The sequence below is a fragment of the Bos indicus genome, chromosome 18 (assembly GCF_029378745.1).
Source record: "Bos indicus isolate NIAB-ARS_2022 breed Sahiwal x Tharparkar chromosome 18, NIAB-ARS_B.indTharparkar_mat_pri_1.0, whole genome shotgun sequence".
In the NCBI taxonomy this organism is placed as follows: Eukaryota; Metazoa; Chordata; class Mammalia; order Artiodactyla; family Bovidae; genus Bos; species Bos indicus.
This window is the reverse complement of record NC_091777.1, coordinates 43,170,702-43,193,072: the sequence shown is the minus strand read 5'-3', so window position 1 is coordinate 43,193,072 and position 22,371 is coordinate 43,170,702. Positions and strand designations below refer to the sequence as shown.

General features: G+C 49.0%; 1 pseudogene; it reads left to right on the top strand.

The window, feature by feature from the left end:
• The first annotated feature begins 19,162 nt into the window (after positions 1-19,162).
• LOC109571680 (UDP-glucuronic acid decarboxylase 1-like) lies at positions 19,163-21,246 on the top strand (annotated as a pseudogene).
• Positions 21,247-22,371: the final 1,125 nt, after the last annotated feature.

Sequence of the window (22,371 nt, the reverse complement as noted above, 5' to 3'; positions counted from 1 at the left end):
TGTCTCTACCTGTTTCCTTCCAGTTCCCACTCCTTCCAAGAGCAAATCACCTGGAAGGCCCTTCTGATGGGAGTTCCAGCCTTGAGTTCATGGTTCATGGTTAGATGTGATTGAACAGTGGGCTCATGGTTAAATGTGATTGAGAGTATGACAAACCAAAGGGTACCTGTCAAAGCCATGGCTGCATCCTTTGACTCTGGGTGGACAAGACCACTGTGGTCCATGGGACACCACACAGGAGAGCCAGGACAGCCCAGCTGAGGCTGAATTCTTTTTCTTGTGGACAGTGTGTGTGGGTGTTGGGTGCCTGCCCCAGGAAAGCAAGGCAGCTTGTCTGGGATTTTTTGGCACAGGCTAAGTGGTCAGATTGGAGGCAAACAACAGCAATAATGAACTGAGCCCATAGACCTTGGGTCAAGAGCAAGGGAGGAGGAGGACTGATTCCTTCTGGGGGAGACCCAGTCTGGAGGAGAAGTCTGCGCGAGTTCCCCCAGAAGTGGGGTCACAATGGGCTATTTGCTGTCAGTCTCACCAGCAGCAAGTGCCATAGGGGGTTCAGTGAACGTTAAGAGCAAAAGCAAATCATTGCTTTCTGAATAGAGCAGGAATGTACATTTATTTCTGAACATATGAAAATACAGGGAAGTTTCCAGAAATAAATAAAAATTGCCTGTAATCCCCACTACCCAGAGATGAACATGGTTAAAATTTTTATAGATTTATTCACAGGCCCATGGGCATTTAGATGTATTATTTTTTTTCCAAACTGGGTTTCTACTATACTAAACAGTTTTTATGTCTCACTTTCCCCCCTTAACATATTGTATACATTTCCCGTGTACTTAATGGTGTTCACAAACTTTTTTTTTTAATTTTAGGAACCTTACAAAAATGGTATAGATGAACGTATTTGTAGGGCAGGAATAGAGAGGCAGGTGCAGGGAACAGACATGTGGCTGCGGGAGGGGAAGAGGGTAGAGGAATGAATTAGGAGATTGGAATTGACAATATATACACGATCATGTGTAAAATGGCTAATGGGAAGCTGTTGTATAGCTCAAGGAGCTCAGCCTGGTGCTCTGCGATGACCTAGAAGGGTGGGATGGGGGTGGGGCTGGGAGGCAGGCTCAAGACAGAGGGGGTATATGTATACTTCAACCGATTCACTTAGTTGTACAGCAGAAACTAACACAATATAGTAAAGCAACTATACTCTAATTAAAAAAAAAAAGAATGAACAGAATTGCATTTTATGGTTGTACCATTTTATTTGACCATTTCCCTTTTGGGAAACATTCCCTGGTGGCTCAATTGGTAAAGAACCTGCCTGCCAATGCGGGAGATGCAAAAAGATGCAGGTTCCATTCCTGGGTCTGGAAGATTCCCTGGAGAAGGAAATGGCAACCTGCTCCAGTAGTTTAGTCTGGAAAATTCCATGGACAGAGGAGTCTGGCGGGCTACAGTCCATGGGGGTTGCAAAGAGTCAGACGTGCATATGCACGTGCACACACACACACACACACACACACACACACACAGTTGTTTCTAATTTTTTGCCCTTACCAGTGCAGGTGTGACAAATATACTTGAACATAAATCATGGGGTGCATCTCTGCTTTCGCCTTATGGTGAATTCCTCTATGGTGAAGAAGTTCTCTATGGTGAGGCCCCTGTAATTTGAAGAATTTATCTCCAGGGAAGGTTTGTCCTCTGAACCACATGGAAGAGTGGCAGGCTTGCTTTCCAAACAGGAGATGATCTTTACAAAGCTGCCTGTTTGATAGATGGAACTACTTAGAATTGAAGTTTCTTTTATGATTGGGATAAAATGCATTTTCATCTATCTACTGAATATGTATATTTTTTCTACTGAGAATGGTGTGGTCATTTGCACCAGTCCCCTTTTTTTCCCTTGAGCACTGGGCTCTCCTCAAGAACTCTTTCAAAGGAAAGGACTCTTTATAGTATAAAGTTCAACAGCTAACCTTCTCTGTTCTCATGGGGCTGAGAAAGGTTGGGGTTTGAGATGGGACTTGAAGAATTGAAGGATTTTGATAGTTGGATACCTGGTTGAATGAGTCAAAGGAAATACACCTAGGAAAATCACAATCTCACTTCATGCGTTTAAAGAAATGAGTGAATAAGGGCAAACTATTTTTGGTTTTGGTCTCTGCTGCTAATAACATGTAAAAAACTCTATGAGCACTTACTTATCTAAGAAAGAAGGCATACTGACAAACTTTCAACAAGACAGCTGAGCTTCGCCTTGATTTTCTTCCTTGGACTACTGTCTCGGTCAAGGATGCAGAGAGTTTTGGGACTGGGGGTGGGTGAGTGAAATGACAAGGCTTGGGGGACTTCCAGTTTTCCCCTGTTTTGCCCATGTGTGTGCCTGGGTATGGGTGTGTGAGTGTTGAATCCCAGAGCCCAACCAGCTGGACATATTATGGAGTGTTGCCCACCCCCAGTTGTATGGGGGCAGGTCTGTTTTTAAGTATCCCAGAGCCCCCTTTTCTATGGTGACTGTCTTGTATTTTTCGTGTTTGCAGACAGTGGGATTGGGAATGACTTCACTGTTTGGTTTGGAATTTGGGCCAACTCTGACTCCGTGGTAGACTGGTAGACGGCTAGCGATCACTGCGGCATTTCTGAGGGTGTTGGCAAGGCGATAATGCAATTAGCATCTCCCTCTGTGATGGAGAGTGAGGTGAAGACAAGCTGACTTTTTTGGAACTTGATGATACCTGATAATTAGGGGAAACCCTTAAGGGGAATATATTGGGTTGTTTTAATAATTGCCCCAAATGCATGTGTAGTGAGACCCCCCCCCCCGCAAACAATGGACAAGGCAGCAACATACATGCCCACCAGTCCCATCCCTTAGGGGTTGGGATGGGCATGACTACTCTGTGTTCTATTTTTAGCACATACGTATAGCTCGGGTGGCTAGAGCCACTGGTGTTGTTTCAGGAAATTTATTTAAAATTCAATTTGTACATGGTGACTTCCAGCACTACTTTTGGGAAGCGTGTTCTGCATTAGCCATAGCAGTTCAGGATTATGGACTCCAAGGGAATATGTATAATTTTTATGCACTATGTTTATTGGCACATTTGTGTTAATAGCCAATAAGATGATATTGCCATCTTAATACGTTGCGAGTCTCTGTGACTCTGAGTGGGGGCCTCTGAGTATCTGACTGAGGGGGAGAAGTGGGCGTGAGGGGCTCGAGGGTATGGGGAATGGTGTTGGAAACCCAAATACTGCCTTGGCAGGTAGTGTCTCTGCAAACGAAAGAGGAACCTATAATTCAGAGTGGGGACCTGGGCTAAATCAGGGGACAGACCACCAAGGAGGCATTGACATGCGTGTACAGCAAAGTGCCCTTCCTTAGGAAAGAGCAATCCCAAAGACATTTAGTTCTCAATTAAATAAAGCCGCATCCTCCTGACTTTCTTCCAGCGACACTTCTCCTCCTGGGAGCCAGGAGCTTGCTTTTTGTAGTGAATTTACAGTGGCTTCTGGACAGATAACAAGAAATCACATGGCTGACTCTCCAACTTTGGTCTGGCTGCTTGCTGGATTTCCTGCGATGATGTTCTGAGGAGTTTACCACTCATATGGCACCAAGAAACAGTGTAAAGCTATAGATATAGATATAGATATTCAATGCAAACATCACATAGTGCAAACCATGTTCATTGGAAAATTAAAAAAAAAAAAAACCAAAACAGGGCACAAGCATTTTCTGCTCTTTGGACTGTGGATTGGCAATGAAGGCTCTGTCTCTACAGGCAGCCAATAGAAATTTGGGGCTTGAAAACTGGTGTGGAAGTTACCACCTTTCTGAAGCATCAGAGCCAAACCACAGCAGTTATGCGGGTTATGAATAATTTTACCTACACTGCCCAGGGCCTGTTGTGATTCCCTTTTATACCAAATTAGGTGATCTGATTGCATTAAAATGTGGAGAAGTAATTGGCAGCTTCTGTGAAGTCTGGTGGAAGAGAGATGCTGTCAGGCAGGGCAGCTTCAGAGGCTTCCCAGGTGGTACTAGTGGTAAAGAACTCGCCTGCAGTGTAGGAGACATGAGAGATGCAGGTTCGATCCCTGGGTCAGGAAGATCCCCTGGAAGAGGACATAGCAACCCACTCCAGTTTTCTTGCCTGGAGACTCCCATGGATAGAGGAGCCTGGTGGGACACAGTCCATGGGATCATAAAGAGTTGGATACGATTGAGGCATCTTAGCACATCACAGCACAGAGCAGCTCAGAGGCTCCCGTCCCTGGAAAGGCATGGAGTTCTGTGGCCAGGACATGACTGAGTCCATAACTTACTGGGTCAGACGACCTTCCATCAGTGTCTTGCCTGCACTGAACCCTGTGTAGATAGCATATCTATGCTGTTAACGACCACTTCATTACTTACAGCACTGAGCATGACACACAGTAGGACCTCAGCAAAGATTTGTAGAATCTTGGCGGGGACTGTAGGGAAACACCCTCTGCAACCCTGAAATCACATGGGCTGCCCTCCCACCTCAGGACTCCAAGGATAACGTCTGCTCTGCCTCGGCTCCCGCCCCCACCCCAATCAAGACATATTCGCCCAGAGCCTGTCCCTTCTCCTGTGTGCTGTTGGGCTGGAAAGAAAGCCAATAAGCTACTTCTGCAGAAGGTGATCCCTCTTCTCAGGGAGAATCTGCATCTTTTTTACTTTTTAAAAAATGATTTAATTAATTAATTAATTTTTGGCCATGTTGGGTCATCGTTGCTGCACACAGGCTTTCTCTAGTTGCAGATGAGATGGGGCTACTCTTTAGTTGCCGTGTGTGGGCTTCTCCTGTTGCAGAGCGTGAGCTCTAGGGTACACAGGCTTCTGTAGTTGCAGTTGCTGGCTCTAGAGCGTAGGCTCAGGAGTTGTGGTGCAGGAGCCTAGTTACTCCACAGCATGTGGGGTCTTCCTAGATCAGGGGTCGAACCCACATCTCCTGCGCTGGCAGGTGGAGTCTTCACCTCTGAGCCACCGGGGAAGGCTAAATCTGTGTCTTAATAAAAGAGGCTTGAAGACCAAGCTCCTTTCAGCCAAGAACAGGTGATGGTGATAATCTGGGTGGGAGATCTAGCTCTATCTGGCACTATTTTGTAAACCTCACCTTGTCACTATAAAAATGATCATCTAATTTTCATCTGGAATTTTATGGTTTTATCTTGCCACATTTGAATCTGCCTAGGATTATTTTTTTCATGATGGTGTTGAGTATGGTAAGAGATGCATTTTATTTTTTCCAAATAGCCCATCTATGGTGATGTTATTGTTGGGTCTGTCCTGCTGTGAAGTTCATGGCTCCCACCCTGGTGGTCACCTCTCTCCCCATTGCACACAGAGAAGCTGAGATGGCAAAGAAACTGTCCCAGTTAAGAGAATGAGCTTTGGAGCCTGTGAGATCTGGGTTTGGATTCAAGCTCCATAACCAACCCCCTGGGCAGTGGGATGACTTACCTACCTTTTCTGAGCCGAGGCCTCCTGGTCAGGAAGCGGGGTTGGCACTGTGCTGCCTGACTGGGGTGAGGCCAAGATGAAATGTTGGATGCACAGTGGGTGCCCCCATACTGGCTGGACCCAGATCCTCAGTGAATGTGGATTCCTGCTATTACTGATCCCTCTGTATTTTCACTGATTTCCTTGAAAAACCGACTGTGGGACTTCCATGGCCATTATCCTCCATTTCATCTCCTATCTTCCTGAACTTATCACCTCCCCCAAACTGGCTCTTCTTCCCCACGTTTATACCAACCACCCAGGCATCCAAGGAAGAAAATAAATCATCTTGTCTCTTCTTCTGGTCCCACCTGCCATTTCCAGTCCATCATGGCACCCATGGGAGCGACAAGAAGCGTGGTTTTAGAATCAGTCTCTCCCCACTGCTAAACCAGCCTTTCTCTGCCCAGCTTCTAGGCTGGGCTCTGGCTGCTCCAGACAAACACACTCCCCACCTGCACAAGATGTCTTCATCGACCTGCTCATTTCGCCAGAAGGTCTTCATCTCGTGTGTCTGTTTAACCCCAGGTCTCATGACGCTGCCTCTTAGACAGGATTCCCTCATTTTCCTCCTTTACCTCTGACCCTTGGTTTATGCTTCTGTTCCTGCTCCCTGATCGCCTGCACCCGCTGCAGGTGGGGTCCCTGCAGGTGGGGCTGGACACGCCACACACCTGAGCACGGTACCTGGAACGGGTGTATTGGCTATAATAGCCGTAAGGATAACTTCCATGTTCGAGGTCCTGAGGATGTAGCAGAACCAAGGTTCTGATCTGGGATGGACTCGTTCAGACCCTGACTGCCACTGATTTCCATGGGTGTGGGCTCCCATCGTGCTGGTCAGAGTGTGGAAGACAAGGAATAGTCCTGATGGTAATAACCATCCGTTGATCACCAAGCACATGTCCAGGCACTGTGCTTAGCACATGCTACGGAAGAGTCACTTTTGTACCCATTGTCCATATAGGATATGCAGGCTGCAGGGCCAGAGGTAGTGGACGAGTAGGAGGGAAGCGTGTGGAGGTGGAGACGGAAGAGCTGGAAAAGTGATTGTCGCACCTCCCTGCAAATCCCCCTTCTCACCGAGTAACTGCACGTGGACGGCTCCGTGTCTGCCACTTGTCTTTCCCACGATCTCCCTGTCCTGTTTGGCTGTGACGGGCGGAGCTCAGAGTCCAGAGCTTGGACAGCCAGAAGGAGAGGCCGGAGGTGAGATATCACGGCCACTCTCCCCATCGCCACTGGCAGCTATAATCTTGGAGATGCTCCAAATTTCTCCCTTTTAAAAAAAATTTCCAATTTCATAACTCTCCTTAGGTGTTTTGTTTTGTTTTGTTTTGTTTTTTAGACCCCATAGTGTTTGCAACAACCGTTATGGCTCTATTATGATAATACAAGAAAGTTACATTATGAAATAAATGCATTTTAAGGTTTTTCCCTGGCAACATAATGTAAGGATCATTCTGCATGTTGGTACTAAAGAATCAAAAACAGTTTAGTCAGTGGATGTGAACACTGTTTCTTGTCATCCAGTTAATGGATCTACTGTACTATTTGTGTTCCTTCCAGCCCTGCTGCCGTACATCAATGAAAAATTATGTTTTTTTCCTCTGTGCTACAACACCCGTCATCTTTATAGGCAACGCATTCCCCTTCAAGTCGTGGAGTGTAAAATGCCTACCATTTCTCTGCCCCTTTCCCTCCCCGTCATTTACCTGGTTCTCGGAAATCGAGGGTCAGTGCCTTCTCTTATTAATGTTCTGTGTAATAGAAATCAGTGCACTCGTGTTACTCACGTGGAACCTGGGCAAACAGTGGCTGTTAGTGTGCAAAGGGCAGACAGGAAGCCCGGCTTTATTTTTTTAACCTTCTTTGTTTACTGGATCTCGACAGTCAATCACAAGCTCTCCCTGCATTTAAAGCAGCTCTGCCTGCCTCCAGAAAGAGCTACCAGCTGAGGATCCACTTGCCGTTAATACCCAGGGAGCCAGATGCCAGCCTCATTTCAGAAGGACTCATAAAGTCCTGGCCTTGCCTCTCTGAAAAAAATTTACTCCCCCAACCAGCAAAGTTTGGGTCCAGGATGATCTGGCTAGGCCCAGGAGGACCTCATTGGAAAGAGAACTGTTTCTCCAAGGTCACATTCTTTTAGGGTGATGCAACAGTGGGGATCACTATGGCCAACTTCGTCCTCCTCACTGTGCTGAGATCTATGGCCAACATCTGCCCCAGGACTGCAAACCAGACACTTGTCAGGGCCAGGCGGGAGGCTGACACCCGGGGAGTGGGCTGGAAGGGCCAGCGTTACTCCAGTCCATGTTGCCAGGTGGGGATGTGACCCAGGATCCTCAGGTGTTCCATAGTTTACACAGAAGTGGTGGCCCAGATACTACAAAAGTTACAACCTTCTGAATTTTAAGTGTTGCGTAAAGTGAAAAAAATAATTGGTGTCAAACCATACTGGACCATGGACTTGTGGCTTTCCACTCTCTGACGTCTCCCACATCTGGTACTTGCTGTGCTACCCCAGTCTTGGTTTCACGGCAGGGTATGGGGATAATATTGTCTGGACAGCATCTCATCTAACCTGCCTTGAATGGGTTCCTGTAGCTTTGGAGCAGTCTGGGGTTGAGCAGCAGGAAGTGTCTGAGTTGCCAAGGTGGCGGGGGTGGGGGTGGGGGTAGGGGTGGATTCCCATGACAGCAGTGCCATGAGGAGGGATGAGCAGGTCCACCTGGGCACCTCACTGGCCTCCAGCTGCAGAGTCTAGTTCTGTGTCAACATCCTGCCAAGCAGTGGCTTCCCAAACCCAGGCTTGGTGGTGGGGGACGGGGGGTTGGGTGGGGGGTCGGTGCTTGGGGAATAATCAGAGCCTGGTTGAGCCCTGGGTGAGAGATATTTTGAAATTCAGAGAGGGGAGATTTGGGGGCATCTCACCTGACATTCTGTGTATCCCTGGAATCTCTGATGGGATGCTGCTGGGACTGGGTCTGTGGCGTGGTTTCTTGTCCTTGTCTGACCATGTGAGCCTGTGGCTCTCTCCCCCAACTATATCCTAGATCCTTAAGGGCAGGAACCAGAGCTTTGAAAATTTTTCTTTCTTGTTCAGTGTCTCACCTTAGGCTCTACATCAGTATAAACAGCTACTTTCCTGGGAAGGCACGTGCTGATGAGCTGCTGGCTTTAGAAAGCGAGGAAAGAGAGGGGAGAGTTAGAGAGATTGGCCCTTCCAGGGTGGGTGCGTGGAACAAGGGGCAGCTCATTTCCAAGGTGAGAGGTGATGTCTGCCTGTGGAGAGGAGGGCAGGTGGCATTCAAGGTCCTGAGAAGATCCCACCGAGCAGTATCCCGCTTGGTTCACCGGGCTGCAGGCAGCAAACAGAACCCATCTGAAAAGCAATATCCTGTTACAGAGAGAGACAGCTGTAATCTGCGGGCACAGTGGCCCCAGGCTCACCCAGCCAGCCTCGGGGCCACCAGCGCCGCCTCTCAGGTGCTGCCAAGTCCGACTCTGCTGCTGTGTCCGCTTTTTTGAAGTTGACCTGGAGTGAGAGGGCGGCTGGACCGAGGCCCAGCGTGTCCGGGTGGCAGGCTCCAGGGACAGTGGCTCCCGTCCTAGGGGCCCATGTGGACGCCGGAGGGGCTGGCCCTGCAAGTGCAGGCAGTGGGGGCAGCAGAGCTGTCATCTGGGCCGATGGATAGGAGAGTCTGATGCTGAGCCCGCAGGGTCCGGGTGGAGTCCCGGAGCACGGTGGCCTGTCCCATCTCCATGGCCTCTGCTTCCACAGCTGATGTAAGTGGCTGTGTGGCCAGGATATGCTGATGGTAGCAGTGTTCAGCCACGGATGACCACATGGGGCCTGGCCCACTGTCTTTCTCCGGAACACTGAGCAGCACTTCTGGGTGCAGGCTTTCCCCTTGCCAGCTCCCAGTGCATCAGAGGTGGACTCAGAGAGGGTCCTGGCAGCGAGAGCCCTGATGCCCGAGGCACGGGATGATATGTCCCCAGAGTCTAGACCTCACGCCATGGCCCTTCCCATTCATACATCCTTGGAATGTTGTGGGACTCCTTGGAAACGGTCATCATCTTTTCCCCAAACTCTATTTTCCTTTTCTGTCCGTGTGTGGCATCCTCTCTTGTGAGGCCCCTGCTCTGCCTTCTGATCCTTCACGAGATATTTGGAAGTTTAGGAAGGAGGGGTTTGGGGAATCTTACCTAGCATTCTGACATCCCTGGAATTCCAGAAGAAAAGATGCTTCTGAGCGTGGACCTGCGGTTCGGCTTCTGGCTTTGCTTGACTGTGCCATCTCACGGCTCTCCTTCCCTGCTCTATTCTGGGGTCCCTAAGGATAGGAACCAGGGCTTGCTTTGTTTTCCTGTCACTCTCTGATTCCCTCCCCTTTCTGATCTCTTCCCCTCCAAGTGCCCAGCCAGCCTCATCATCTACACTTGTCTTCCTTAGCTGGAAACAGGAGCTGTCGCCGCCCTTCCCTACCTGCTCTGCAGACACGTGACGTGGCCCTTGAGGAGGGTCCCACGTCCAAGTGATGCCGTAGGGAGTCTCAGGGCAGGGGTGAAGGGGGAAGGGCCCCCACACCTGCATCGACCTTCCCGTGCCCTGCCTGGGACAGACTTGCTGTCTGTCCTCGGAGACTTGTGTGTCGCATGCCTGGCTGGCCTGGCTGGATCCCTTGGTTGGAGCTTTTCCAGACTGAAACTGTCTCTCGCCACCCCCAGAGGCTCTGTTCATCTGAGCGAGGCCTTGGTCAGCAGCACGGAGTGTTTCAGCTTCATCTTCTGAATCCGGGGTGAACTGCTCTTCCTGATAAGCCTGGAGCTGAGCAGAAACCTCGCTTCTTGGTAGTTTTTCTGGTGAGGCTTCTTTAAGCTGAGCATGAGGCCTCTGAAGAGGGAAGGCTGCCGTGTCTGCTGCCTGAGGGACACAGACAGCTCCCCAAACCCCGCCACCCTGCAAGTCAAACCAGCCCTGTAGGAGCCCTTCGAGGGAAACAGGAATGTGGTGTTCTCAGGTGCAGCAGTTGCTGGCTTAGCTGGTCTGGGGTGGTGGTTGGGTCCCACCTTGGCCCTGGAGACTTCCTGACTGGGGAGTCAGAGAGGATTAGGAGTATGCTATTGACCAGTGAGCAAGTTTCTTTCCTTTCAGGAGATTTGCTGTCTGAAGCCTGACTCTGTGTGATCCAAGGCAAATTACTCATCCTCTCTGAGCTTCAGTCTCTTTGCTCCATCAGGGCAAGAAAGCTCCCAGGCTCTATGGGTAGAGTGTGAGCAGCTAGTTTGAGAAAAATAGTGAAATCCACAGTGCTGGTCATCACCAGGATGCCATCACTGTGGGCTCTTGCCAAGGGACTGGTACACTGGAGTTCTTATCATACTTCGCTCAAATGCATCCATCCATCTACCCATCACTCATCCATCCACCCACCTGTCCGTCCATCCATCCATCCATCAACCTAACCATCCATCAGTCTGTCCACCCATTCATCCATCCATTAGTCATTTCATCCATCAGTCGATTCATCCATCCATCCATCTTTCCATTCAATTGTTGATGATGTTAGGCACTACACAGGGCTGCAAAGATGACCACATCAGTGTCCCAGCCTTCAGAAGGCAGGACTCACAATGATGTGCTTGTTTTGCCTGGCTCCCTACTCCTTCTAAATTTGTCAGATGGATGAGACACAAAGTTTACTGTTTGTTACAGCTCAAGGAAAGCATGATGAATGCTGAGCAGAGGGAAAGATCAGGTCTAACTGGAGGGATTGGGAGAGGCTTCAGGAGGTGCCATTTAAGCTGAGCCTTGAAGGCTGCTCCAGGGTGGATGCAGTGATGGTGAGGCAGGAGAGCCTCTGTGTGTTGAGGGGACAGAGATGAGGCTTGATGGGCATCTCTCTTAAGGGTCTTCCCTTAGGGGAGGGGCTGAATTTTGACCTCTTTTCCCACCTTGGTGTCCAGCCTGCCATTGGTGCCCTGTGGGTGTTGTCCCCAGTTTGAGTCTTTGCTCCTGGAAGGCAAACGTTCTCCATGTTGGACAAGGGCAGCTTAAACACAACCACACAGGAAGGGCAGAGAAAGGCCATCTCTGCCCAGACCCTGGAGAGCTGCTTCTGCACCCACGTGGGATTCTCCTGCCATTAGCATGACCACTTCCATAGATTTCAAAGAGTTGGGAGCATCAACACCCAACGGCTCCATGGCTGATGGAAAGAGGGAGAAGTCAGCTGGGGAGTCCATGGGCAGATCAAAGGGTTGGCCTCCTGGGACCACCGTTCCCCAAGCAAGCTTTCGGGAAGCTTGGCCCAACTTAATGAGCGCAGCAGACAAAGTTGTGGGGCTGAGTGATTGGTATGCATTGTTTTGTTTCTTTCATTAATTCCTGCTGCCATTCGGGATGCAGGGATGAACAATAGCAGGGGCCTGTTCAGATCAATACCAGATTGCTGATAGTGCCTATCTGTTCTTGGAGCAGATTATTTGATAAATGGCGTGGTCCATACATTTTGACAGGTGTTCGCCGTACAGCCCAGACCAAGCAGGTTTAGTGGAGCCCCTTCACGGGAAGCCAGGAAAGCAGAGAGAGTATTTCCTTTTTTGGTACAAATCCACATAGAAATTGTTGCTTTTAAGCTATAGATAATGAATTTCTAGCAAGAGAGGGTGGGTGCGGGGGACAGAAAGGATCTGGACTTTACTCCCCCTCTACCAAAGAATTATTTCCCCCACAGCATGGGGTTTAGCTGGGCCCTGGCTTGGATTGTGGCTCTAATAGGGGAGAATGTGAAGAGTTTTATTTTGAAGGCAGGGCAGCCACTGATGGAGTAACTGGTTTACAGGTGGAAGAAGCTACTGTTCCCTGAGCTGTGGATGGGCCCTTGGGGGAACACTGATGGCGGAGGTGGGGCTACAGAGAGTGAGTGGTGCCAGTCTTGGTGGGGCAGGGGCTGGGCAGGGGGCTAAGATTTCACAGATGAGTTCGGGCAGACAGGGCACTGTGTAAGGTCAGAGCTCCTGGACCAAGGAAACTGTGCTGCCGGACGGTTGTCATGTCCAGTGGCTCTGCACCGGGCTAGCACTGGCAATCTCTTGTCAATTCCTTTTGTGGCTTTCTCATTCCTGGGTGTTATGCTCTGCAGTTCAGTCTCAAGGGCTAAGTTTCCAAGCCTGAGAGGTTCGAGTTGCCCCCACCTTTCTTGCTCATTTTGTCCAGGGCCGGCCATACTCCCAGAGTGTTCCCAGTGTCTGGGAGTGAAAAGTGGAGGTACCAAAGGGACGTGGATCAATGACTGATGGATAGACAGAGGGAGGCGGGCAGGTGACACCTGCAGGGCCACATCTGCCCGCACCTCCAGCCCCCACTCCTGGGTCCCAGGGAAGCAAATGGAACTCAGAGCATCCTTGGAGACAGAAGGACATGGTGTGTTGGTGGCAGGGGTGGGGGGGGGGGGCGGGGGGTCACAGAGAGCAAAGTGCTTCCATGGTGTTGCCGTGTTTGCACTCCCAGCATTCCTGCAACATGGGCTGGGCACTCCCCCTGCCCTGCTGACACTGACTGCTCAGTGGCTGCTGCCTGCGAAGAGGTCCCCTGAGCCTGCCTGCTTGCTCGGCCTCCCAGCTGAATGGTGGCGCATGGACAGCAGCTGGGGAACCAGGATGGACTTTGCCTTCTTAGCTCTGAAATCCATGTGCATGTACTAAGTTGCTTCAGTTGTGTCCAACTCTGCTCCACTATGGACTGTAGCCCTCCAGGCTCCTCTGTCCGTGGGATTCTCCAGGCAAGAACACTGGAGTGCATTGCCATGGGGACCTTCCCCACCCAGGGATCAAACGCGTGTCTCTTACATCCTGCATTGGCAGGCGGGTTCTTTACCCATGGCGCCACCTGGGAAGCCCCTGAAACCCATACTCCCCCTCCAGGGGCAACCTGGAGGCCCTGAGGAGCCATCCTTCTTAGGATGCTGAATCCTTTTCCAAGGACTTATTGCTGAACGAAAGGCAATTACACAGGGGATGGTGACCCTTGCCTCCCAGAGTATGTTGAGGAGGTTGGGGCTGTGATCTATGGAATGTCAGGCGCTGGATTTTAGACTTTGTTTTTAAAAATCTCTAACAACCTCCTAAGGAATGATTTGACATCCTTAAGTTCAACACTGGCACAAAAAAAAGCTTATGGCAAAATTAACATAAATCATTAGCATTAATCATGCAGGGTTATTGATAGCCATACGCAGGCATGTATCACAATCCTGGCCAGGGACTCGGGTCGGGCGATATTTCTTCCAGCTGTCCCGGCCAGCTTTGCCACATATGGTGGTGGAGCTGGCTTTCTTTTCTAATTTTCCTCCTCAGCTTGAGCTGTCAGAGCCACCCCCTGTTCCCATTCCCTTCTCCTCACGCTGGGCACTAACTTCGTTGTCTCCTCTGCCTTTCCTCTCTCTCTTTTTTAGAAGCCAGATTTCTAGTCCGGGTCAGAATCCATCAATGTCCGTGGCTGTCACCCACCATGTGACTAGTGCCAGCAAAATAGCTGGGTGACAATTAACAATGGGTGGCCTACATAGATCAGGTCCAATTTGGTAGCCTTCACTTTTACTTACACATTCATCTCAGAAGCTGAGAAAGACTCCCCTGCCCCTGCTGCCTGGATGCTGGCGTGCCCTTACCTTGCACACACTCCCTCACCAGCCCAAGATGCTGGGGACGGTGGATGGTATAAAAGTCGAACAGAGCAAGGAACGGGCTTTTATAGTCACTGGCAACACTTTGAAACATAACAGCAGGACACATGTTACCTTCGTTGAGAGATGAGGAAGGGAATTCTGTTGGTCTGACCTTGATGTATGTCTTTCCAGTTCAGTTCAGTTCAGTCGCTCAGTTGTGTCCGACTCTTTGCGACCCCATGAATTGCAGCACGCCAGGCCTCCCTGTCCATCACCAACTCCCGGAGTTCACTGAGACTCACGTCCATCGAGTCAGTGATGCCATCCAGCCATCTCATCCTCTGTCATCCCCTTCTCTTCCTGCCCCCAATCCCTCCCAGCATCAGAGTCTTTTCCAATGAGTCAACTCTTTGCATGAGGTGGCCAAAGTACTGGAGTTTCAGCTTTAGCATCATTCCTTCCAAAGAAATCCCAGGGCTGATCTCCTTCAGAATGGACTGGTTGGATCTCCTTGCAGTCCAAGGGACTCTCAAGAGTCTTCTCTAACACTGCAATTGTGGTTGTATTAACGGGAGTATAGTATAGAGAACATTGGAGGTGATGAGAAGGAGCCCTGTCCTACTGTGCTGATCAGATCACACTGAAAATTATTGTGGTCAGTAAAGATTGGGACACGGAGAAGGCAATGGCACCCCACTCCAGTACTCTTGCCTGGAAAATCCCATGGACAGAGGAGCCTGGTAAGCTGCAGTCCATGGGGTCACGAAGAGTCGGACATGACTGAGTGACTTCACTTTCACTTTTCACTTTCATGCATTGGAGGAGAAAATGGCAACCCACTCCAGTGTTCTTGCCTGGAGAATCCCAGGGATGGGGGAGCCTGGTGGGCTGCCGTCTATGGGGTCACACAGAGTCAGACACGACTGAAGTGACTTAGCAGCAGCAGCAGCAAAGATTGGGACAGGTTTAGATACACAGGACCAGGCTTATGTGAGGAGGGAATAGCAACCATTCAGCTCAGAATATACACACACTGGGAACCATCATTTCTGGCTTTCTGTGTTTGAAGAGCTTCCAGAGGAAGAGGAGGCTGCGAGTGCTGAGCAGCTCAGAGGACTGAGAACTTTAGACAGGTGGCAATGTACCCAGAACAGGGTGCATCAACCCCAAATGGTATTGCTTCCATAGGACTTGGGAAGTGAGTTCTCATCACCAGAGGTTCAACACAGGCTATGTGACCACTTGAAGGAAAGCTTGGGGAGGAAAGAAACGTTAAATTAGGGGTCAGAGTAAATGACATTTAAGCTCCTTTCTACACAGGCAGAGCTTGAAATTCCATGTTTGTATCCTGATCTGAGTGCTGGAATCAGAGAACAGCAGTGCAGTCTGCCTCTGCCGCTCATTTCGGCCTCCAGGCTGCAGTCTCAGCTGAAGACATGGGCTCCTTGAACACATCTTTCTCCTCCCTCTTTTTGCAAGTCTGGCTTCACACAAGACTGTAGTGGCCCCATAGCCTGTGACCACATTCAGAGAGAGCTATGCAATCCCTTAATGAAAAACTTGAGTGGGGGCATTTAAACATGTTTCTTCCTCATATGCTTCCAGCAGAATTTCAGAGAAGCTAATAAACTTGGTTGGTAGAGGCTTTAATCAGCAATGGATTTGGACAGTTCAAGGCAATAGCATTTCCAAATGTTATAGCCTGGGATGGCCTGAGATTTGATGAACAAGAATAGAGGTCAACCACAAACAATTAGGGGTGAGTGGTTAGTCCTGAATGGCTATTGGTCCTTGCCACCAGCTCTTGGGAAAACCGTGGGCTCCCTGTCCTTGATACTAACACAGCTGCCTTTCTTTGGTGTTATCAGCTCTTGTGGAATGCTTGCTTGGTGTCCAGTCATGTTTAGGTGTTAAAGGGAGGGGTCAGAAAGTCTCTCTGCACTCTAGGACACAGGATTCTAGAAAGAAACTTTCACATTATGGGAATATGGCTTGTCAAGAAAACCACCCACTTTACGCTAGATTAAACAAAAAGGAAAATGTTTTGGTGTTTGTAAACAAAAAATTCCAAGTCAGTTCTGCTTCAGGTAAGGTTTGATCCAGCAGGTTATAGGATAGCACCAAGGGGCCTCTTGGCATTGGCTTCCTCATCAGTACAATAGTATCTCTCCCTCCCAATAGCTCTAAACACTTCCTTTGATGAATACAAATGTTTCTGACATCAAAAGCTTTGTATCTATGCATAATCATCAACTACATACCCAGAACTAGGTCTTTAATTCCTGTGGTCAGGGTAAAGTCATATGTTCATGGACTTAGGACACTTAGTGTCCAAATTTGGTGCTGCATCTAGGATAAATCCTACCTAAGCTTCATGACCGAGAATGGAAAGGAGTCCTTCATCAAAAGAAGTCTGGAGTATTATTTTACCAAAAAATTGAAAATGGCTGCAGGGTGCAAAAATGAAAACATGCCCACTTTAGCCTGAAAGTGTCTGGTCCTGGGAAGATAGTTCCTCACCATAACTTTTCTCATCTCAGGTTTCCTGGTGGACCTTAGCATCTTTTATCTTTTCTCTTCCATCTTTTACCAAAATTTTTGCAGAGTTTGGATGTTGAGGCATCTTAATTTTCTTAGAGAAAATTAGAGGAGATTAATGCAGCTGACAAAGAGCTGCTTTCCTGACGCACAGCTTGTGGGGGCCACCATTTTGGAAGAACCGCAGGAGCCAGTGTTCCCTCTCCCACGAGTGATAAATCTACAAGATGCTCTTTGGAATGCGGCTTGCCTTGCACAAGACCAGCCATGCCTTCATTAGATATGTATAGTGTCCTGAGGCTTGCAGAACCTGGGCAAACAGGTCAGCGAGATTTCTTCAATTTGATCACAGGAGAGTTTCCACAGAAGCTGGTCCACATCTTGTAGAACTGTCCACCATTCCCCAGCGTCCAGGGGCAGCCTTGCAGAGATCATAATCACTGAGAGTGGCACTGTCGACAGGCATGAATAGATCCCTTAATTTCATGGTTTAAAAATACGTTAGTTGACCTTAGTATAATTCCAATATTTCAGTCATTTACATGTCATGACTCAGTACTCATTCATTAAATATAGTGCTTTTCGAATGAAGAACGGAGATGAAAATTTTTCTTAATGATGACAAGTGATATAATTTACTTTTATTTCTGTCATATCATGGTGCCCATGAGCCTGGCCACGGCTGAGGGTCTGCCTGTGGCGCCATAGTGAGCTCCTTTTAGTAAAAGTCTCCACTGGACACATCACTTGAGCCAATACTGGTCACGTGTGTCTGAGTCATCCCCCACTTGGATCCTTGGCCCTGTTTGGTTTAAGCTCTTTGGCTCCATCAAAGGACCTTCCCAATAAAGTTATACCTTCTAGAAGCAGGAGGTGTGGCTGGGGTAGGGGAGGGAAGGTGATAGGGGAGGGGGATGGATGCTCTTGAAAATCTTCGGTTTTGTGGCCACCAGGGAACTGGACAGAGGACTGGAGTGAGTGGGAGGATGGTCAAGATCCTGTTTTCCTCAGTAGCGCCACCTCCTGGCCTGGCTGCATTGGCTGTTGTTCACAGATGAAGTTCATAGCTCTTGAGTTTGGGATGTGATAACTGGTGCTGTGCTTCCAATGGGAGCTCTCTGAATTTAGAAAACCTTCTTGGTGGAGTTGGTATTTTGTAATACCCTGACAGATGAAAGTCTCATTTTGAAAACTGAAAAACAACTCCCTCCCAAATAGTGCTTCCAGAGCCTGGGACTCAGGAACGCTCTATAATAACCAGAGATCCCACCCTCAGGATTCACTTGGCCAAGCCCCTATCATTCCCTTTGGTCAGTTCTTTTGTGGTGGTTCATTGAGACTTCACAGGGATTGCTTTATTCTATGTTAATCTGTAAGGATACTAAGACTATTATGATTAATTGGTACAGAGCTTGTAGAAAGTGGGAGAAGCTGAAATCTATACATTAGGCTCTAAACTTCTTAGGATGTTTTAACATTTTTTTTTTTTTAAAGAACAGACATATTTATTTTTGGCTGCACTGAGTCTTCTTTGCAGCTCGAAGGCTCTATGTTGGGTTGCCTGGGCTTCTCTCTAGTTGTGGCACACAGGTTCAGTAGTTTTGGGGCACTGGTTTAGTTGCCTCTCAGCAGGTGGGATCTTAGTTACCTGTCTAGGGATCAAACCTGTGTCCCCTGCATTTCAAGGTGAATTCTTAACCACTGGACTGCTAGGGAAGTCCTTGTTTTACGTTTTACCGGACACTTTTTAAAGAGAACCACCATTTACATTGGGCTTCCCTTGTGGCTCAGATGGTAAAAAAAATCCACCTGCAGTGCAGGAGACTTGGGTTCGATCCCTGGGTCAGGAAGATCCCCTGGAGAAGGGCATGACAACCCTCTCCAATATTCTTTCCTGGAGAATCCCATGGACAGAGGAGCTTGGCGGGCTACAGTCCATGGAGTTGCAAAGAATCAGACACGACTGAGTGACTGAGCACAGCACAGCACCGTTTACATTTACCACACTTCCGAGGCCATCAAATGGTGTGCAGCCCTGGGCCTGCAGCTGGCCCTGGCTTATAACCCTTGAGGCAACCGTGGCAGCAAACATCGATTATTACTCAACTCAAAGAAAGCCCAGTGCCACTAGGCATCTAGTGCTAAAGAGAGCTTTCCCCAAACTCTCAGAGGCCAGATGGCATTGTTCCTCCTTGGGTTGGGTCCAAGCACGGTTCTGGGGCAATTTAGAGATGGAAATGAATATAGCCAAACTGTAGTGAGTAACAGCCCAGGGAGCCCTGGGTTGGGGGTTGGACCTTTTGTCTTTGTATTCAGACTTTTTGTCTGAGCCCTTCCCCCAGCTATGTCAGTTTTTTCCATCTGTAAAATCTGTACCATCTGGGGCCACAGCACATGGCCTGGGATGCTGAGCCAGCCGCTGCTTCACCTCGCGTCCACTGTCAGCTGCAGGAGGACGAAGCCGCTGCTGTGCATCGCACTGCTCGCCTACGTGGCCTCTGTTTGGGACAACTTGGTTAACATGAGGCCCATTCAGGAAAACGGGGAGCTCAGAATTGAGAGCAGGCTTGACAAGATCATTGAACCACTGAGGGAGAAAATCAGAGATGTGGAAAAGAGCTTCACCCAGAAATACTCGCCAGTAAAATTTTTATCAGAAAAGGACTGTAAAAGAATTTTGGTAACTGGGGGCATGGGCTTTGTGGGTTCCTACCTCATGGACAAGCTCATGATGGATGGTCACAAAGTGACCGTGGTGGACAACTTCTTCATGGGCAGGAAGAGGAACATGGAGCACTGGGTCGGCCATGAGAACTTTGAGCTGATCAACCATGACATGTTGGAGCAGCTGTCCATTGAAGTGGATCAGATCTACCACCTGGCCTCTCCTGCCTCCCCTCCCAGTTACATGTACAACCCCTTCAAGACACTAAAGACCAACACCGTTGGGACACTGAACATGCTGGGGCTGGCAAAGTGAGTTGGGGCCAGTCTATTCCTGGCCTCCACCTCAGAGGTGTGTGGAGACCCTGAAGTCCACCCACAAACCGAGGATTACTGGGGCCGTGTGAATCCCACAGGACCCTGCCCCCGCTGCCGCCAAGTTGCTTCAGTCGTGTCCAACTCTGTGCGACCCCATAGACGGCAGCCCACCAGGCTTCCCCGTCCCTGGGATTCTCCAGGCAAGAACACTGGAGTGAGTTGCCATTTCCTTCTCCAATGCATGAAAGTGAAAAGTGAAAGTGAAGTTGCTCAGTTGTGTCCGACTCTTCGCGACCCCATGGACTGCAGCCTACCAGGCTCCTCTGTCCATGGGATTTTCTAGGCAAAAGTACTGGAGTGGGGTGCCATTGCCTTCTCTGATAGGACCCCGAGCCTACTACAACAAAGGGAGCGAGTTGCGGAGATGTGCTACGCTTGCATGAAGCAGGAGGGCGTGGCGGTGCGCGTAGCCAGGATCTTCAACACCTTTGGGCCCCGAATGCACATGAATGATGGCCGGGTGGTCAGCAACTTCATCCTGCAGGCGCTGCAGGGGGAACCGCTCACAGTGTACAGATCCGGATCACAGACGAGGGCCTTCCGGTACGTCAGTGACCTGGTGAACCGCCTCGTGGCGCTCACGAACAGCAGCGTCAGCAGCCCCGTCAAGCTGGGGAACCCGGAAGAACACACCATCCTAGAATTTGCTCAGCTCATCAAAAACCCTGTTGGCAGTGGGAGTAAAATTCAGTTTCTTTCTGAAGCCCAGGACGACCCCCCAGAGAAGGAAACCAGACATCAAGAAAGCGAAGCTGATGCTGGGGTGGGAGCCAATGGTCCTGCGGGAGGAAGGGTTAAACAAAGCCATCTTCTGCTTCCGGAAAGAACTCGAGTACCATGCAAATAACCAGTACATCCCCAAACCAAAGCCAGCAAGGATGAAAACAGAACGGGCAAGCCATAACTGAAAACCTCCCCTTTCGGGACCATAGATGCCCTATTTCACACTTGACAGGAATCCTTTTTTTTTTTTTAAAGAAAGACTAACTAGAACAGGTGTTATGAAGACAAAACTGGAATTCATACTGAAGCTTGCTTTAAGAAATGGATGTGCCTAAAATCTCCCCTAAAAAAACTGTAGATTTTGCCTTGTACTTTTGAAAATCTTTTTATGTAAAAGAGTGCAGATGCATCTCTGCACATTTTCAAGTTTTTTCGTCTTACTGTGAGAGCCTACGTCGTGACTGTCGTCGACAATTTTATTTCTTGGTTTCTTTGTGAAGCTGAAAAGAAACATTAAATGAGGTGAAAATGCCGATTTATTTATGAAGTGGGTACTTATAAATGAGACGCTCTTCTGTGCATAGAGGAGAAAGAGCAGACCAGGAGTAATGTCAGGTGGGTGGCATACCACATTAACTCTCAGGCAGAGAAAAGAATTCTGCTCGAGAGCTTTGTGATGTTTCTTCTAATGCAGAATTTTTGCAAGGTCTAGTTTTTAGTTGCAAACTTTGAAATGTTTTTGTTGGTTATCACGATTAAGGATCTTTGAAATCACTACTATGTCATGCTGCATATGGGGGTGGGGGGGTGGGATGAAGTTAACATTCTTGGTTAACCGTGGTTAAATATACTACTTTAATAAAATATTGGGAAAAGTATGTACCATCTGTATAATGGTGCAGATGGTCTCTGATGGCTCTTATTGTCCCACTGGTCTGTATTTTTTTTAATTAATATATAATTTTATTATTTTATTTTATTTTTGACTGTGCTGGGTCTTCATTGCTGTTCGTGCTTTTCTCTAGTTGCGGTGAGTGGGGGCTACACTCTAGTGGCGGTGCCAGGGCTTCTCATTGCGGTGGCTTCTCTCGTTGTGGAGCATGGGCTCTAGGCACTTGGGCTTCAGTAGTTGAAGCGCATGGGCTCTAGAACACAGGCTCAGTAATTGTGGCACATGGGCTTAGTTGCTCTGTGGTATATGGGATCTTCCCAGATCGGGGATCGAACTCGTGTCTCCTGCATTGGCAGATGGACTCTTGACCACTGAGCCACCAGGGAAGCCGGCGATTTTCTTTGTTTTGACTGTTATTTGGAATGTCTGGAAAGTGGGCTGTGTCCAGGCCTGCAGGCATTAGGAGGCAGGTGGGTATATGTGAGACTATGAAGGTTTTGTTCTCTTCATGGAGTTGCCACGGGGTGGACACTGCGGCACGAAGCATCTTAGCAAGTCTGAGTGGACTCAGCGAGGAGTCCCTTGCCCAGCTCCGTGTAGGCAAAGGGATTTGATCTGGGCCCTTCATGGTGCTAGAATCTAATGGACGTGTATTTTATGTTTACCTGAAGATGGATGTGATTGGCACCAGAGGGTGATGGGGAGGGAAGCAAAGACACAAAGAAAACAGCCCATTCCCACCCCTGTCCTGGGACCCCAGTCTCTCAGGATATTGCTATCTTTGTAAGCTCCAGGGCAGAGCCTTCCCCTCTGTGTTGTGGGGAGGGGCTGTCTGCAGGGGAGTAAGAGAGAGAGGTCTCTTCCCTTCTAAATGCAATGCCCTCTGGCCATCCTGGGCCCAGAATGACCAGGCCACACTCAGTTGAACTTGGGACTTGGAGGTTCTGAAAGGTCAG